Source organism: Mus musculus, chromosome 14, assembly GCF_000001635.26.
Source record: "Mus musculus strain C57BL/6J chromosome 14, GRCm38.p6 C57BL/6J".
Classification (NCBI taxonomy): Eukaryota; Metazoa; Chordata; class Mammalia; order Rodentia; family Muridae; genus Mus; species Mus musculus.
The window spans coordinates 5922588-5942633 of NC_000080.6; the positions used below are offsets into that span (position 1 = coordinate 5922588).

The window sequence follows — 20046 nt, forward strand, 5'->3', positions numbered from 1 at the left end:
TTACTCCAAAACTAAGAAGCTGTGCACTTGCCCTTTTTTCCTAAAACGAACAGTTTTTCCAGCAGGGGCCCTCCTGCCCTGTGTCTGATTCCTGGCTGAAGCAGGTGGCAGCTCTCGGCTTTGAAGATAAAGTTTCTTTTACCATCTTTATTATCCAACATAAAACATAGAACATTCATTCATACTGACTGGACACGAACATACATGAATTGAACACGAGAACAGATTGGTGCACCAGACATTAGACAAGACACAAAAGGGGACACAGTACTACTTCTGCTATAAGGCCCAGAGATAACAAAGCATGGCACTCCTGAAATTTCTCTCTGCTTTTTGGGACAATTTCCTCCCTCATGATGCAATCTGCCTGATTATTAATTCCCTTTTAATAAACCCTTTCTTTTCTCACGCCTAAAAATGTACCTTTTGTGAGCCACGGCCTATCGCCTGTTACAGTACCCAGCTCCTGTTAAGCTTTACTGCTGAACCTAAGTGAATTAGCTCTCGGGTTTAACGCTCTTTCAGCTTAGCCCATACTGACCTTCTCCAGTATGAATTTCCTTTATCCTTTAATTATTTTCGTCTTCTATGGAGCTCCAAACCAGTAGTGCCTTTTCCAAAAATCCTTTGCCATTTCTCAGTCCCGTGTTGGTTCGCCAAATGTTGTGTCCGGCCAGCAGATCACAGCCTGGGTTCTAGCCTGGAAGGGCATTTTGGAAACCTGGAAGAGAAGAGGGGCTGGGCTGCGAGAGATAAGGAAGGAACCAAGACAAAGGTCTCTGCTCAAGGTTCAATTTTTACTATTCCGGCACTCAGTTATGAAGGAAGGAAATGCCCGATTCCTGCCAAATGATCTTGGAGTCCAGTAGCAGGGTGACCACGTGTTTGGCTCTGAACAGCAAAGTGGCAGGTTACAGCAGTGGGCGTGGCAGAACAATTGAGCCTGCAAGCTCCATCCAGGTGTAAATAGTGGAACCATGGAGGCTGGGGGAGGGGAGGCTACACAAAGCAAAGATAAATAAAAAAGAAAGAATTGCATTCCAAAGATCCATCATTCTCCTCGAGTCTAAGTGTTTGTGCTCGCCTTTACCAGAATTCTGTTCATCCAGGTCTCAGGGCTTATCCAAAATAGAGTCCTGAACCAGCTGTGGCCAAGTGTTCCTGTGTTGTTGGCTGACCTCTGCCTCAAGCTTCAGAGACACTGGAGGGGCAGCCTTGGCCTTCAAGCGACAGACATTCCAGGTCCTCTGACAGCTAATGGAGTCTTCCACAGAGTCCTGTCATCTCCAAAATAGAAGCTTGGGTATTCCAAATATTGGGATGCCACTCTACAGTCATGATGAGTTGGTTACGTGAGACCATACAAGTTAACTAATGTCTGTATGACTGTTTTCCTTATTTGAAAGTGAGTAATGAGATCATCTGAGGAGTGGTTGCTAAGAATAAAATCACTGATTAACGTGAATGATAGGACTGTACAGAGCATGGGCTTAATTTTCTGGGTCCAGTGCAAATAGCTGGGAGAGTTCAAAACAAAACCAATAGAATCAACAGGAATACTAACAACAACAATTTTTAAAAAACATTCTGAGTGCTGGAATCACAGGCATGTATCAACTCTGGCTAACTTTTGTATGCTTTTATAATAAACAAACAAACAAACAAACATTCCTATTCCAGTTCTAGCAGTTGCCTCAGAGAGAGCTGTGTGACACTGCATGCTGCTTCCTTTCCCCAGATAGCTCAGGAGATCTTTTCCATCTTCTATGATCTTCTGCAATTTCTTTCTTCAGAGACTTGAAGTTCTCTTTTTGTTCCTTTTTTTTACTAGTGATTTTCTTCATTTAAATTTCCAATGCTATCCCAAAAGTCCCCCATATCCTCCCCACCCACTCCCCTACCCACCCACTCCCACTTCTTGGCCCTGGTATTCCCCTGTACTGAGGCATATAAAATTTACCAAACCAAGGGGCCTCTCTTTCCACTGATAGCCAATTAGGCCATCTTCTGATACATATGCAGATTGAGACACAAGCTCCAGCAGGGGGTGGGAGGGGGATGGTACTAGTTAGTTCATATTGTTGTTCCACCTATAGGTTTGCAGATCCCTTTAGATCATTGGGTACTTTCTCTAGCTCCTCCATTGGGGGCCTGTGATCCATCCAATAGCTGACTGTGAGCATCCACTTCTATGGCAGTCTCTAGATGGTACATCCTTTCTTCTCAGCTCCAAATTTTGTCTCTGTAACTACTTCCATGGGTGTTTTGTTCCCAGTTTTAAGAAGGGGCAAAGTGTCCACACTTTGGTCTTTGTTCTTCTTGAGTGTGTTGTGTTTTGCAAATTGTATCTCATATCTTGGGTATTCTAAGTTTCTGGGCTAATATCCATTTATCAGTGAGTACATATCATGTGAATTCTTTTGTGATTGGGTTACCTCACTCAGTATGATGTCCTCTAGGTCCATCCGTTTGCCTAGGAATTTCATACATTCATTTTTTTAATAGCTGAGTAGTACTCCATTGTGTAAATGTACCACATTTTCTGTATCCATTCCTCTGTTGAGGGGCATCTGGGTTCTTTCCAGCTTCCGGCTATTATAAATAAGGCTGCTATGAACAGAGTAGAGCATGTGTCCTTCTTACCTGTTGGAACATCTTCTGGAGAGATGCCCAGGATAGGTATTGTGGGATCCTCCAGTAGTACTATATCCAATTTTCTGAGGAACTGAAAAACTGATTTCCTGAGTGGTTGTACAAGCTTTCAATCCCACCAACAATGGAGGAGTGTTCATCTTTCTCCACATCCTTGCCAGCATCTGCTGTCACCTGAATTGTTGATCTTAGCTATTCTGACTGGTGTGAAGTGGAATCTCAGGGTTGTTTTGATTTGCATTTCTTCTGATGATTAAGGATGCTGAACATTTTTTCAGGTGCTTCTCTGCCACTTGGTATTCCTCAGGTGACAATTCTTTGTTTAACTCTGAGCCCCACTTTTTAATGGGGTTATTGGATTTTCTAGAGTCTACCTTCTTGTGTTCTTTATACATTAGTTTATTAGTCCCCTATCTGATTTAGGATAGGTAAAGATCCTTTCCCAATCTGTTGGTGGCCTTTTTGTCTTATTGAAGGTGTCTTTTGCCTTACAGAAGCTTTGCAGTTTCATGAGGTCCCATTTGTCAATTCTTGATCTTATATCACAAGCCATTGCTGTCCTATTCAGGAACTTTTCCCCTGTGCCCATATCTTCGAGGCTTTTCCCCACTTTCTCCACTATAAGTTTCAGTGTCTCTGGTTTTATGTGCAATTCCTTGATCCACTTAGATTTGACCTTAGTACAAGGACATAGGAATAGATCAATTCCAATTGTTCTTTATTTCAACCTCCAGTAGTGCCAGCACCATTTGTTGAAAATGCTGTTTTTTCTCCACTGGATGGTTTTAGCTCCCTTGTCAAGGATCAAATGTCCATAGGTGTGTGGGTTCATTTCTGTGTATTCAATTCTATTCCATTGGTCTACTTGTCTGTCGCTATACCGAGACCATGCAAATTTTAATCACAATTGCTCTGTAGTACAGCTTTAGGTCAGGCTAACAACAACAATTTTTAAAAAACCTTCTGAGTGCTAGAATTACAGGCATGTACCAACTCTGGTTAACTTTTGTATGTATTTCCACCAGAGGTTCTTTTATGCTTGAGAACAGATTTTGCTATCCTAGGTTTTTGTAATTCCAGATGAATTTGCAGATTGCCCTTTTTAATTCATTGAAGAATTGAGTTGGAATTTTGATGGTGATTGCATTGAATGTGTAGATTGGTTTTGACAAGATAGCCATTTTTACTATATTGATCCTGCCAATCCATGAGCATAGAAGGTCTTTCCATCTTCTGAGATCTTTAATTTCTTTCTTCAGAGACTTGAAGTTCTTATCATACAGATCTTTTAATCCTTAGTTAGAGTCACACCAAGGTATTTTATATTGTTTTTGACTCTTGTGGACATTGTTGTTTCCCTAACTTCTTTCTCAGCCCATTTCAAAAGTCCAAGTCAGAATCAGTGAAAATCTCTTTCTCCCTGAAGATCAAGATGTTAGTAAGCTCTTAGCTGTTGCTCTAGCACCAGGCCTGCTTGTCTGTGGCCATACTTCCCACCATGATGACCATGGACTCTCTGCAACTCTAAGCAAGCCCTCAGTTAAAAGCTTTATTGTATAAGTTACCTTGTTTATAGTATTTCATCACAGCAATAGAACAGTGACTACCACAGGCAGGAAATAGTTTCTGTCAGCTTACAGATATAGACCATCATGAACTGAAGTCAGCGCAGGACGCCATGGTGGAGCACTGCTTACAGGCTTGCTCCTCATGGCTTCTCAGCCTGCTTTCTTACACAACTCAGGACCACCTGCCAAGACAGCCCACTTCTTACAGTGGGCTTAGCCTTACCACATCAACCCTTAATCAAAAAATGCCCCACAGACTTGCCTACAGGCCAATATGAGTCAATTGTCTCAAACACCTCATGAGGAAGCTAGCTCTATTTTTATATTTCTTTTGCAGAACTTCCATGTTGTTTTGCCTTTGGCTCCACCAATTTACATTCTTGCCTGGAGTGAACACAGCTATCCTTTGTGGGGCAGTGGACCGTGTCACCAGAACACCATGACAACCGGTCACATTGCATAGAGTTTTCCATTGTGATGGGGTATCTAGCTAGGCTCCAAGTGTTTAGCCTATGAGCTTTCCTCCCATTCTGTGAAAGATACTCAATCTCTGGTTCACACAGAGTAAGACATTTTCATCTGCCCTGAATAAAACAGTTTAGACAAGCGAGGATTGTCTTCTTCATCAAGGACCTGAAGGGTGTGGGAGGCAGTGGGCTGTGGTGGGATGGGGGATTGCAGAGGGGAAGGCTTAGATACACAGAGCTGTACCTAAGTGTCCTGTAGAGGACCCCTCTTCTAGCCCCTCCATATTCCTGGCACTCACCTGGAGCTAAACTGAATTCCCCACACTGGGTTCATCTAGGGCTACTGGCTCCTGTCCCCAACTTTTTGAGGTCCCCAGCAGTGCCGGGTACACAGAAGAATTGGGAACACCATTTTCACACCTCATGGTTCCCAGGAGCTTCTGGGTGCACAGGATTTGAGAACCAGAGCTTCCACTGGATTCCCCCTCCAACCAACCCTGCTGTTTTCAGCCAAATAAGCAGGCTTGGCCCCCTATCTGAGACTGTTTCAGCCTTCCCTGAGCAATGTGGCTCAGCACCCCAAGGGCTAGAAGGAAACACAGCCTAATATCCCTGAGTTTTGCCTTCCCAAGTGGCACATTGGTGGCATTCCTAACCCCCAGAGGGAAGGCAGAGACACAGAATGATGCCTTTACTGTATGCTGTCAGCAGGACCTGATCTCTCTGCTCTGTTTTTGATATCTGTGCTCACAGGTATGGGGTATGAGGCAGAATGTCACTGTGGTTGATTTGCACTTCCTTGGTGCTTGGGGATAACAAACCCTTATCATAGAAATTAACATTTAGAGTCCTACTTGCTATCATGTGCCAACATACATCCTAATAGATTTAATACTTGGATATGTTAAATGAATTTTTTAATTGGAATTTGTTACATAGAGCTTCTATTGCTGCAATATCATAACCAAAGTAACTTGGGAAGGAAAGTTTATTTGACTTATACTTCCACATCACAGCTCATCATGGAAGGAAGTCAGGACAGGAACTCAAACAGTATAGAAATCTGGAGACAGGAGCTCACTGCAGAGGCCACTGGGGAATGCTGCTTACTGGCTTGCTCCTTATAGCTTGCTCAGCCTGATTTCTTATAGAACCTAGGGCCACCAGGCAAGTGACGGTCCCACCCACAATGGGCTGGTCCCGCCTCCATCAGTCTAATTAAGAAAATGTCCCATAGGTGTACCAACAGCCTGATCTTGTGGAGGCATTTTCTCCATTGAGCTTCCCTCCTCTCAGATAACTTCAGCTGGTGCCAAGTTGACATAAAGTTAGTCAGCAGAGAATTGTTATGGCCAAAAAGTTACTTTTCCAATGAAAGCAGTGATTCAGTGAGCTCATGTCCCTGGAGTTCTCTGACATCAACAAGTTGCCATTATCAGAACCCCCTTAGCAAATGCTCTAAAAAGAACATTCTTTAAATCAGTGGCCAAAGTGGTGTTCCCCTAACAGCCAGAAGACCAGGGCCACCAATCTGATCTGCTTGTAGAAGTCACTCTCTAACCCACTTGCAAACATCAGCAGCTTCATAGCTCTCCATGCAGCAACATGTCCTTTGAAACCTTCAAAACCACTACAAGAACAAACCTGAGAGCTGAGATTGACCTGAATGAATCTTGTGGTGAAAAAATAAATAGAGTGGAGTGCTTCCTCCATCTCTGGTCCATGAAGAGATCAGTAAGCATCTTTAAAAGTGAACACGCAATGCAAAATCAAACCGCAGGAAAGAAACCAGTAGAAACAATTTATCCTTAGTCAGGAACTCTTTCTTGAATGACTGGAGGACTATTCTGGATGTCGGCTGGTCCATTTCTTCAGCTGTGACGATGTGGTATTTAATGGCAGTAGATGATAGATGAGAGGCTTCATTCAATGTTTCAAAAGATTTTTAATCTCACAGATGAGAACATAGGCAAACCCAAGGATGAGGTGATATATCTTTTAAATTGGTTCTTACAGCTACTGCATCATAATGTCACTCTGTTGGGTTGGTTATTTATCTTGTTGCATTGGTTGTGGCTGTGTATCGTGCTGTGGTAACCTTTTCAAATATAAAAGCTGAAAGAATTCTTCAGTACAATCTACAGCTACAAAAACCTCCAGCAAAGTGGCTGAAGCCTTAGTGGTGGAGCATTTGCCTGTATAACATGTATAAGGCCCCAGACTCTAGCCTCAGCAACACAAAGAACATCAATAAAAACAAGCAACAACAAATGAACCATACAAACTACATACTGTTGGGCTGTAGAGGGAGACAGTAAACTTCAATAATTTACTGTCACAGAAACGGTAGTTAAGCACCTCAGGTAACTCTCACTGTCATGAGATCCAAAGCACACAAAGATAATAATCAAAATATGTTTCTGAATACAATTTAATGTTTGTTATAATATTAACCGACAAGTAATATAGAAATTTGGTAGGTACCAGGGAACTCAATACATATTCATCTCTTTCCTTCTCTCTACCAAAAGAATTAGGACCAAAAAAATTGATAAATAAATAAGAGAGAGAGAGAGAGTGAGAGAGAGAGAGAGAAGACATCAGCTTTTTTTTCCCTGTGTTCCTCTTGGTCAGGCCAACTTGAACCTCACTGTATGCTGAAGATGAATTTCTGCTTCCCACATGTCTACTTGTAGAGTTCTGAGATTGCAGACACGAGTCACCATACCTACCTTACACAAAATTAGGGATTGAAACAAGGGCTTTGTATATACTAGCTAGGTAAACACTCCATCAACGGTGCAGCATCCCAACCTGTAAAATGCCACATTTTATAGAAAAGAAAAAAAAGAAAGGAAAAGGAAAAGGATAGGAAAAGGAAAGGAAAGGAAAGGAAAGGAAAGGAAAGGAAAGGAAAGGAAAGGAAAGGAAAGGAAAGAGAAAAGGAAAGAAAAAAGAAAAGGCAGGTACATTTCTAGATAGTAGGCAACAACTTTATTACTAACCTGAGATAAGAGTTGGTATTTTGTTTTATTACCAAAATTCTTGCCCTGCAAGGAGAGAAAAAAAATTAAAACTTAAAATAGTATGAAAAGTGAAGCCAGCTGACAATCGTATGGAGAAGGAAGCATCTGGTTTGGACTCAGGAAAAAGCCCGCTCAGGTAGAGCCCCCCTTCTCGCCGCAAGCCAAGGGTCACCTTGGGTAAAGGAGACTTGGGTGCCTGGAGGAAGAAAAGACCCAGGAGCTGTCTTCCTGCAGACTTCCAGGAGAACAGAAAGAAATGCCTGGGTTCCAGTCCAGCTTTGCTGAGTTCTTGGTGAGGACCATCATGCCTGCAAAGTAAAAGGTGAAACCTGAAGATATAGGTCCAACTGACGAGGCTTGCTCTGAGGCTATGATAGCTGATGAAGAATTATGTTCCTCTTAAAGGCAATAAGAAAGGAACTGAAGAAAAATGAAGACTCATGTACTCACAAAAGACTACCGCTTGCTTTCTTCCTGCTTCGTTCTGAATATTGTCCAAAGATCAAGAGTGAATCACCGGGCTTGTCCACTGGGAATGTAGCAAGGTCATTGGGTGAGATGTGGTCTGAGCAGACAGCCCAAGATAGACCACCATGTGAAGAGAAGGCAGCTGAACTAAAGGAAGAATGAGATACAGGATATTGCATGCCTTAAGAGGGCAGAGGTGATGCAAGAGAGAAGGGCCCTAGTGGGCCAGGAGGCTCAATGAAGAATGAATAGATGAAGAAGAGGAGGAAGAGAAGAAGGAGGAGGAGAAGATGGAGGAGGAAGAGGAAAAGGAGGATGTAGAAGAAGAAGGAGGAGGAGGAGGGGAAAGAGAGGGGAGGAGAAGGAGGAGGAGCAGGAAGAGGAGAAAAAGAAGAGTGAGGAGGGAGGGGGAGGAGGAAGAGAGGAGAAAATGAGGCAGAGGAAAACCAAATGGTTAGTCTGCGATTACCATGGAACTTGTGGAGGCCCAGTTACTTATTTCATTACAAATGTGAAACTTAAGTACTGCTTAACACTGGCTTCTCTATAAATATCATACAGTTTTTTGTTTTGTAAAGGATCCCTACCTACTTCAAGGCTCAAGAAACAGTATTAAAGATGCTATGGAAAGAGTGAGTGTAAAAACTTGATGAATGGTGAGGAATACTGTGAGAGGCTGGCCTCTGAACACACCATGGTTGTTACACACACACATTCACAGCAGCTGTGTTTACCCATGCAAGCCCTTCACAAGATCCAGAGAGTTAAACTTTCCATTGTGGAGGGACAGGGATTCTCAATACCCCATCTCCTTCCCTTGCTGAGTTGCTAATGGCAACTGTTAAAAGCTAAAGGACAGAGTACCAGTTTTCTTTGAGAAAGGTAGCCATTGGCAGGTTTCCCACACCCCTGTGTATGACCCAGCAGGCATGCATGAATACAGGCAGCACCAGTTGGACTTAGTGGGTGATTTTATGAAACAACATGATGTTGGGAGGGATACAGGAGACTTGTTGAGGGAAGGGTGGTGGTCTAGGTTATGGAAGACAGGTTGGGGGCAGGAGGTGATGGTGGTAAGGCTAGAGGGAATGACTAAGGAATGACTAGACCTAAGATACATTGTATACACGTATGAATGGTTTTTATTGTATGTTATCAGGATGTAACTCAGTAGTGGGTGCTTGCAGTGCTAACTTAATATTCACAAGGTCCTGAGTTCAATCCCTAGTACTGTGGCAGAGAAAGAAGTTTTCAATACAGTCTGTAGCTCCCCTCCCCCCAGGGTTTGCTTATGTGTTCCTTTGTTTGTTTGAAGCAGTTTCTCTGTCATCAAGCTAGGCTTACACTCACACAGATGCCCCTGCTCCTGCCTCCTTGGTGATGCAGTAATGGTTACTCCACCACCATCTGCAAGCTGGAGGTTTTTGGGAGGCTACTATATACTTAGATTTTTAAAGTTTTGATGTTGAGTGTTCATAAATACTTAGTAGTTTCTTTAATGTCTTGCATGTCGTAGCACGGTCAACTTCATAGGCATTCATCCTACTAGTATCTCTTTTTTAAGGATGTTTTTAATACAATTATGAACATTAAAATATAAAAAATATAACTAGAGACCATCATGAATAATGTACATACTAGTTTATAAACACAAGGTAAAATGTGAGGTGTGACATCACCGCTTTTCTTTGCATCCTCCACTGTCTCTCCTTGCTCTGTTCCTCCTTTATACAAGCTCATAGAAGTAAGGAAGGGAAGAAAGGAAGGAGGGAGGGATGGAGAGAGGGAAAGAGGGAGTGAGAGAGCGGTGGAGGGATGGATGGAGGAAGAGATGGAGGTAAATGGAGGAGGGAAGGGAAAGAGGAAACCCACATACACTGTAATAACAAAAGAATTATTCAGGAGCTCATGGTATCAACACTGTTCTCACAATAATGTATTCATTGTGAAACCATCTAAACATGTTTTCAAACATTGTTATACAATAGGCTCATCATTTCCCTCCAATCTTTAAAGCCACTAAGAACTGATAGACCTCCCTTGCATTCTAACATACTGTTCAACCCAAAACATTCCAAATCTGTGGAAGTGAAAACAAAAAACAAAATAAAACACAACATAGCCCGAGTTCTGCAAGAGAACCCATTGTAAAGAAAAGGTAATTCAAAATCCCTGATACTTATTCAGTCTTCAGAAATCATTTGAAAGGGTGGGAAGGATCAGGGGTTCAAGGCCTTTGAGAGACATTGCCTCAAAAAGCCAAAGGAATAAAAACTACTTGCACCTTTGTGCCTATGTTACCCAGAACTAATAGTGTCTCACTTGGATCCCCGGAGTGGCAGCTGTCACTCAGTTGAAATCTGAGATTTTCTGTGGGCCTTACAGGAGAGAGTGTCTTCATGGTACCCTCTGGGGTTGTTATGGTGGATGTGAAGAGAACATCTACTTCATCCCTCAGCAGTGCTGTGAGAATGTCCGGGAGATCACATGGTGTGCCCTTACTGAACGTGTTGCCTGATCCACATAACCTTCTTAGATCACAGTCGCCTGTCCATGCTTTACCAAAACAAAGCCTGAGACAGAGTGCGTAGAACAAACAAACAAACAAAAAGAACAGTACACAGAATTAAACCCGGGAGAGAAATGGAGAAAGTGGGCAGAATGACACAGGCACACATTTACAAAGCACCTGCCTTGCTCTGGGAACAGACGGAGTCAGATATGATTGGCCAGAGCAGTGGTTCTCCTCCTTCATAATTGTGACTCTTTAATACAGTTCCTCATGACCTGAACCATAAAATTATTTCCATTGCTACTTCTTAACTGTAATTTTGCTACCGTTATGAGTCTTAATGTAAATATCTGATATGCAGGATATCCTGTACAGGGGTTGTGACCCACAGGTTGAGAAAGAACCACAGACATAGTGGTTGACAAAGCTGAGACTTTCAGTGTATTATAAACACGTGATATGCGAAACATTAAAATTGGGAAGCAGCAGAAACTCCACGCTTACAGAAGCATTATAAGATCCTCCTGTTTAAAAAAGATTTTAAAAGTGGTGATGTGTGGTACAGAAAATGTTCTCAAATGAATGTGATGGCCATGGGGGTAAAACCACAATTCTAGAAGCTGAAATAAAGATGGTCACTATTTCTAAGCTCCCCTGGGCTAGCACCACCTCTCTGTCTCTGTCTCTCTCTGTCTCTCTGTCTCTCTGTCTCTGTCTCTGTCTCTGTCTCTGTCTCTCTGTCTCTCTGTCTCTCTGTCTCTCTGTCTCTGTCTCTTTGTCTCTCTCTGTCTCTCTCTGTCTCTCTCTCTCTCTCTCTCTCTCTCTCTCACACACACACACACACGTATGCACTTATTTCTCACTCTGGGGCTTTTTGTTTTACAGATGTGGGTGATTTTGGCTTATTTGGGTTATTTTTATAAGGAGACAGGGTCTGTTATGTTCTTCCCACCTAATCCCTGACCTCAAAACATCCTCCTGCCTCAGTTTCCTGAGTAGCTGAATCTACAGCACACACCACCACGTTTGGGCATTTAAGACAGACAAGAGTACTTTTCTACCTAGTGCTTTCCTGACAAACGTTTATTTTTATTTTTGTTTCGCTTTGCTTTTCTGAGATAGGGTTGAGCTTCATAGTCCTGACTGTGGATAAGGCAGATCTTGACATTGTTGGTGAACGTTTTTTTCCTAATGTGTAGTTTGCCAATTTGTCCTATTGGCTATGCCCTTTGTCTTATAGAAGCTTTTCAGTTTCTTGTGGCCCATTTATAAATTTTGATGTTAGAGTCTGAGCTATTGGACTTCTGTTTATGACATTTATCCCCATTCCCATGAGTTTGAGGCTCTTTCCTGCTTTGTCTTCAGTTAGATTCAGTGAATCTGGTTTTATGTTGAGTTCTTTAATCCACCTGGCCTTGAGTATTGTGCCAGGTGACAAATATGGATCAACTTTCATTTTTCTACATACTTACTCCAAGTTAGACCAGCTACATTTATTGTAGATGTTTCTTTTTGCATTGAATATTGATGACTTTATCCATGATCAAGTGTCCATAAGTCTAGTTTAATTTCTCGGTCTTCAAATCATTTCTTTTTCTATTTTAAAACACTTTAATCTTACATTTCAAATGTTAGCTATTTTTCTGGTTTCCTGCCTAAAACCCACTTATCTCATTCCCCTTCGAACTGCTTCTATGAGGGTGCTCCGCCAGGCACCCACAAAGTGCTCTCTTGCTAGCCTAGCATTCCCCTACACTGGGGCATCGAGCCTTTAAAGGACCAAGGGCCTTTTCTCCCATTGATGTCCAACAAGGCTGTCATCTGGCAAACATCTGCCTAGACCCATGGGTTGCTCCATGTGTGATTGGTGGTTTAGTCCCTGGGATATCTAGGGGATATGGTTGGTTGACATTGTTGTTCTTCCTATGCTTGTAACCCCCTATAGCTCATTCAGTCCTTTCTCCAACTCTTCCACTGGGGACTCTATGCTCATTCCAAAGAGGGGCTGCAAAAATGTGCCTCTGCATTTGTCACTCTCAGGTGGAGCCTCTGAGGAGACAACTATAGCAGGCTCCTGTCAGAAAGCACTTATTGGCATCTTCCATAGTGTCTGGCCTTGGTGTCTGTATGTGGGATGGATCTCCAGGTGGGGAAGGCTCAGGATGGCTTTAGCTTCATTCTCTGCTCCACACCTTATCTCCACATTTCCTCCTGTGTTTGCTGGCCTAAAGGGTCCTGGATCCACCAACAAGGGGCTTACTCTATACAGGCTCAATTTTACCAAGAAAAGGGTTGTTGCAGAATCATACCATGGCACCAAGAAGGTCAACTACACTGTCTTAGGTCCAGCTGATCTGGTAGAGAACTGAAGACCTGAGCTATCTGGGGAAAGGAAGCAGCATGCAGTGTCACACAGCTCTCTCTGAGGGAACTGCTAGAACTGGAATAGGGATGTTTGCTTGTTTGTTTGTTTGTTTGTTTATTATAAGGTAGAGTTTGTACATGCCTGTAATTCCAGCACTCAGAATGTTTTTTAAAAATTGTTGTTGTTAGTATTCCTGTTGATTCTTTTGGTTTTGTTTTGAACTCTCCCAGCTCTTTGCACTGGAAGCAGAAAATTAAGCCCATGCTCTGTACAGTCCTATCATTCATGATAATGAGTGATTTTATTCTTAGCAACCACTCCTCAGATGATCTCATTACTCACTTTCAAATAAGGAAAACATCATACAGACATTAGTTAATTTGTATGATCTCACGTAACCAACTCATCATGACTGTAGAGTGGCATCCCAAGCTTTGGAATACCCAAGCTTCTATTTTGGAGAAGACAGGCCTCTGTGGAAGACTCCATTAGCTGACAGAGGACCTGGAATGGCTGCCACCTGAAGGCCAAGGCTGCCCCTCCAGTGTCTCTGAAGCTTGAGGCAGAACAGGAACACTTGGCCACAGCTGGTTCAGGTCTGTATTTTGGATGAGACCTGAGACCTGGCTGAACAGAGGTCTCCTGAGTTCTGGTAAAGGTGAGAACAAACACTTAGACTTGAGGAGATTATTGGATCTTTGGGATTTGTTAGTATTCCTGCTGTTTCTACTAATTTTAGTTTGAACTCTCCCAGCTATTTGCACTGGACCCAGAAAATTAAGCCCATACTCTGTACAGTCCTATCATTCATGTATTTATTGTAATCAACACAGTCATCAATAGTAAACTAAGTATATTGGTTCATGGTTATATTCTACTCTACTAAAATAAATGATTTGGACTGATTAACAATTTCTAGTGATTGTGTGAGTACAGATACACATAAGAAGATATTTAACTGAGAATTAGTAAGTAGTTGCCCCCTTTTCTTAATCCATACATTGTAATATGTAAAGACAGAGTTATTTTGAAAACAGGACCTCTGGAAAAAAATTCCTCGAGCACATATTCAGCAAATGTTTAAAGTACAAACCTGAACAGAATTATGACAATGACATCTGGTCCCTACTCTCAGATCAGTCTGCTGAGGAGACTTTGAAGGAGATTCAACATGAGCCTAGGGAATCACAGTTTGTGCATCTTCAGGAAGTCATTTCAAAAGATTTCAAAGTAAAAGTGAAGTGCTTAAGAAAGCATGGAAATATTGTTTCCCCACGGAAGAAATCCTACCTCACTTCTCTAAGGAAACAGCAAGATTAAAGGTAATTTTAATTTTAAAAACAGTATATGTCACTTGAGTGCAAAGATGCATCTGTGAGCCACATCTGCAGAGCTTAAGAATGTCTAGACAACAGGATCTCAGCGTTGAACATGTCCTGTATCTTCTTCACACACTCAGTCCGAGCTGCATCCTTGTCATTGATCATTAAAGCTCTAAGGATACAGGTGTAAAATTCCGGGATCCTGACCCTGAGATTTGGGTGTGTCGCAGTCCCTGGGAGAAAAGTTGCCTGTGAGACTCTAAGATTCTTGTGTGACTAACTCCTGGGATTCTGGGATCCTGGGATTCTAAGATCCTGGTCGTGATAGAGTGAGTGCCTGGTAATGGAGTCTCCTCTGTGGGCTGTGGGACTGTCCACTGTGTTTGTACCAAAGTTAGACAAGTGCTAGAGTAAACATATGCAAGAAATGATGCCAGCAGTCCTGGGACAGGTGGTGACAAACTAAGACTTTTAAGTCTCAGCATCCAGAGCAGAGGGCTAGAGGCTATGGCTCTTCTTGTTTGTTTGTCATGCTATTGAGCAGCCATCTCCTTATGTACTGTCCCTGAGGCAGATGTTGCATGACAATCTGTAGATGCACAAGAAACTAAACTCGCTGATACTGAGTGCAATCTACAGTTGTCAGTTTTATCATCTTGTGGTATTAGGATATTTGATCTCTTTGTCTATTTTTACTTGCTGTAAAAGGAGCCTAAGGCAGCTCCTCATAACTCTCTGTGAGTGCTCAGCATAGTACATTCCTGGTTTGGTAATGTTTTCAATTGCAGGGTTAATCTGACCCCTTACACTAAGATTTGTAGAGTCATATAGCACTTAACTATAACAACCTTTCTAGGGGTCAACTGATTGCAGACTGATAACAGCCACGTTTCCCTTTTGGTCCTCTACTTAAGCATGTCTTAAACATGAAAAATCCTAAAAGTTACTCTCAAGTCTTATTGTCCCCAAATGACAGATGAGTCTGACTTGCTGTGTCCCTTTCAAGTCAGGTAACAACAATGATTTATAGGTATGTAGTATATAAATTGCCTTGAATCTGCACTAGCTCCATTATGTTCATAGCAGCCTTAATTAAGATAGCCAGTAGCTGGAAAGAACCAAGATTTCCATCAAAAGAGGAATGGATACAGGAAATATGGTACATTTGTACAATGAAGAACTACTCAGCTATTAAAAAGAATGAATTCATGAAATTTTTAGACAAATGGATGGATCTGTAGGATATCATCCTGAGTAAGGTAATCCAATCACAAAAGAACACATATGACATGTACATGCTGATAAGGGGATATTAGCCCAGAACCTTGGAATACCCAAGATACAAATAGCAAAGCATACAAAACTCAAGAAAAAGGAAGACCAAAGTGAGGATACTTTGATCCTTATTAGAATGAGGAAAAAAATACCCATGGAACGAGTGACAGCAACATAATGTGAAGCAGAGACTGAAGGAATGACCATCCAGAAAATGCTTCAACCTGGGTATCCATCCCATAAACAACCAGAAAAACCAGACACTACTACGGATGCCAACAAGAGATTGCTGACAGAAGCCTGATATAGCTGCCAACTGAGAGGTTCTGCCAGTGCCTGACAAATACAGAAGTACATGCTCACAGCCATCAATTGGTCAGGGCACAGGGTCCCCAGTGAAGGAGCTAGAGAGAGGACCTCTGGAGCTGAAGGGTTTAGAGCTCCATAAGAGGAACAACAATATGAACTAACCAGTACCTCCAGAGATCACTTGGACTAAACCACCAAACAAAGAAAACACATGATGGAACTCATTGCTCTAGGTAAATGTGTAGAGGAGGATGGCCTGGTTGGTCATCACTGGGAAGAGAATCCTTGGTCCTATGAATGTTCTATGCCCCAGTAGATGGGCATGCCAAGGACAGTAGGAAGGGAGTAGGTGGGTTGGGGAGCAGGGGTTGGTGTAGTAAACAGGGGATCTTCAGAGGGGAAACTAGGAAAGGATTTAACATTTGAAATATATGTAAAGAAAATATCAAATAAAAAGGCATTTGTTAGGACTTTATAGGATGATACCTAATTACAATCTTCATCGTTTTTGAATGATGTATTTTGGCAGACACAGGTGAATCATAAAGTAATAAAATGAATGTTGAAGGACCCATAGAGAAACCTGTCCCCAAAAAGATTGTGGAATTTATTATCTCTACTTGCAGTTACCAGTGATTGTATATTTGAAGGAAAGCAGAAGCATACACTGCTGTGTTTTCTGATAGCTTTTTATTCCCTTAGACTATGCTTTGATTTAATGAGAGCTATTACAGAAATACTGATGTATTTGACATTAATGTGTTCATCACATCATCCACAGGATTTTCACAGTAGCTAAATATTTGACTACAAGGATGCAGCATGGGTAAGTTTTCCATCATTAAGTTCCTATCCAGACAGTTGGACACACTCTCCATACTGAATGTATGAAGGACTTTGTAGTTCAGTCTGGCTCAGAAGAAACTATGGAGCCCAAGTCCCATCAAAAATGCAGAGATCCATCGGGGTCTGATATCTGTGGGATTTCATGATCACACCTGAAATAACAAGGATCTTAATAGTGAAGAGTTGGAGATCACTGTGTTAGTCATAAGAATAAATGCAATGTACTCAATTGTAACTGTAAGCTGACAGTCAATATGTACTGTGTACAACATTATCAAAATATCAAATTAATTACAAGAACAATAAATAACCAATAAATAACAAAACTTTGAATGAAAACAAGAAAAACCAAATAACTAAACTAATCAAAACTCAAACCAAAATCAATCCACAAAAATTGTGCAAAGCAAAATTCTTAGTCTGCTCATTTTGTAGCACAGCCTTACAGCCTGTGGCTGTCCTTGGCAACTTAGTAGAAAAGCAGTTCCTGGAGGTAGCAATCTTTGCAGGAGAAATTTAAGCAACATTCTCCTTTTGGAGTGTGGGTCTGAAGGATATGGCCTCTCAAGTCAAAGCAAAACACATGTTGTAGACTTGGATCCAAGGTTTTACAATTTTGTTGACTGATCTGCATGTAATTATTGATGATGACCCATCAGGAAAAGATAAATATAAACTCTCAGATTCTTCCTGGATGCCCAGCAACTCTTGATGTGTCTCAGCATTTCTCTGAGTCCCTTTAAAAGTGCACTCTTCCTGGGCCAGAGGCTAGATGAAATTAAGGCCTGTTCATACCAAAGAAACAAAATAAAGGAGGAGCATACAGCCCATTACAGCCATGGTTATTAGGGATGAGAGGCAACAGTGGTGTATTTCCTGTGCACACTCAGTGCTTTTCCTCCAGCACCTCTCTTTGAGGGAGATCATGTCGTGGTCTGTGCCATATTCTGCTTTCTGCTGGACTATTTCACACTTAGGGAAGAAAGAAACAAAGGCCGGTTAAGCATTTGTAAATTGAGCTGTCCCTCCCAGAACAGCTCTATTCAGCTGGACAAACCAACATGACCTATCAGCTGAGATCATAACATGCATCCCAAGTGTCATAGAGCACCTGAGCTTGGAATTGTTTCTCACCTATTAAAAACTGCTAGAAACTGAACTGTCAACTACATATTATACTGGCTTTTTAAAAAACACCATATTTCCCCATTTGTGCAGGTATATTATATTGAGTAATAACATTGTAGCAATGTTTCAATGTGAGTTCAAGAGAGATGTGTGCTACCTAGAAACCATGTGGATTCCTTATGGGGTAGGAGCGTGCCCTGAACTGAAGTGAAGGCTATGATTATTTCTCCAGTCAGGAACCTCACAGGGTTCCTCTTGTCAATTCCCCTATCTGCAAATAACCAGAGACACCATACAACACAATACCCATGGGTACTTCATGGGTCCTAGAATCTGCAAGAGTGTGCTAAATAAAAATATTCCTAAGGCTGGGCAATGAACCTTAAAAGTGATGGTCATGAAGAAACAGAACAACCCCCTGTACATCTATGACTATTGTAGGGCACACTCTCAAACACACATAATATTTGTGTTTATGCCATACAAGCATATTGTTTTGCAGTGACCTGTTTAATTTCACAGTTAATACAAATATAAAAATCTCCCAGGATACTTTGCAGGCATAAAAAAACTAATCTTGAATGGGAAAGGTACTTAGTGGGCATAGCATATAGGCAGCTCAATCAGTGATATGCTTTCCACTCATAAACCGGTCTGGGAATCAGGGTTCTTGTCCTATTATCCAATCTGGCTCAGCAAGTTCCCAAGGCTGTGTAGAATAGGTTTGTTTCCCAGCCTAGGGTCACATGTTGGTGGTGGACCAGGCTCTTGTTCTTGTTCCCTGTTTCAGACTTGTCCCAAAGTAAACAGTTTCTTCCTATAGGATCTCTCTTTTCCATCACCTAACTGACTTGGTGTCCAAAGGCATGAGCCCAGAGTAATAGGAACTGTCTATAACCAGGATCCAAAAGAACCGTTTTCTCCCCAGAATATGATTGTGCCAGGGATCTTTTGAGTAAGAAAAGGCTGACTAGTTGAAGGACAAAAGCTTGCATAGATTATCTCACACTAGTTCATGGAAGGGCTGCACCACAAAGGACCTTTTCATTCTACAGCAGATGGACATCAGGATAGCTTCTCCCTTCAGGGCTGCTCTGAGGACCACTACAACCCTGAGCACCCTAGACTCTGTGGATAACTCCTCCTTGTTCTGGAAGCCTTGGGTCAAAGAGGACTTCTTTTCCACTTTCTGAACATGGCTTCTAACAGACTAAACCAATTTTATACTACCAGAACTGTCTGAAGGTCCTCATTTCTCTCAGCCCCCACTGAGGCTGATTGAGACACAGGTCGGAATAACCATGCATACACAAAAAGAAACACACAGATACACAGTCACAGACACAGACACACACAAGCACACACAGACTTATTCACATAAAATCATAACTGAGCAGAAAACAATGAGGTATCTGTTATGGTTCAGGACCAAGATAATTCAGACTATGCAGAGGTGATGTTTCAAGGGAGACCCAAGGACTCTGTGATTATTTTAGAGGAATAAAAAGCACTAGAGAAGCCGGGTCATAGTGGCACACTCCTTTAATCCCAGCACTTGGGAGGCAGAGGCAGGCAGATTTCTGAGTTCGAGGCCAGCCGGGTATACAGACTGAGTTCCAGGACAGCCAGTGTGAACAGAGAATACCTGTCTGGGTGGGTTGGCGGGGGAGGAGGGAAACATCTAACAAAAATCACTAGAGAACACTCTTCTTGGTCAGAATTGAAGGCATATATTAAGAATTTTTTTCCTGAAGCCTCAGAAATCACACAGCAAACCTGAGCCTGTGAGAAGCCTCTCTGTCATCTCTGGTCATCCAGCCAACTCCAGACTCTAAGGCCCAGGAATGACCACTCCAACAGAACTCAAAGAAAATTGGACTGACAAGCTGCTACTCAGGCTCTCTCAGTGTGAACCAAGATATATGAAGCCTGAAGAGTCCATTTTGAGATAGAGGGAAAAAGGGGAGAATAGAAAAGCCGCCAAAAGACAGCAAGGAAATCCACTTATTTGTCAATTACACAAGGCTGTCATCCCTGCAAACTATTTCCTACCTAGAATCTCACAAGATCCCTGTAAAGCAAATGAGCTACAGGCCTTTACTTCTTCC

General features: G+C 42.0%; 1 protein-coding gene and 1 long non-coding RNA gene across 2 annotated transcripts in view; one reads left to right on the forward strand and one right to left on the reverse strand.

The window, feature by feature from the left end:
- The window catches only part of Gm3248 (predicted gene 3248), a 68484-nt gene that overhangs the window by 29384 nt on the left and 19054 nt on the right, over window positions 1-20046 (reverse strand). The window lies entirely within an intron of this gene.
- Window positions 1-20046, forward strand: part of Gm51421 — a 159368-nt gene that overhangs the window by 11495 nt on the left and 127827 nt on the right. The window lies entirely within an intron of this gene.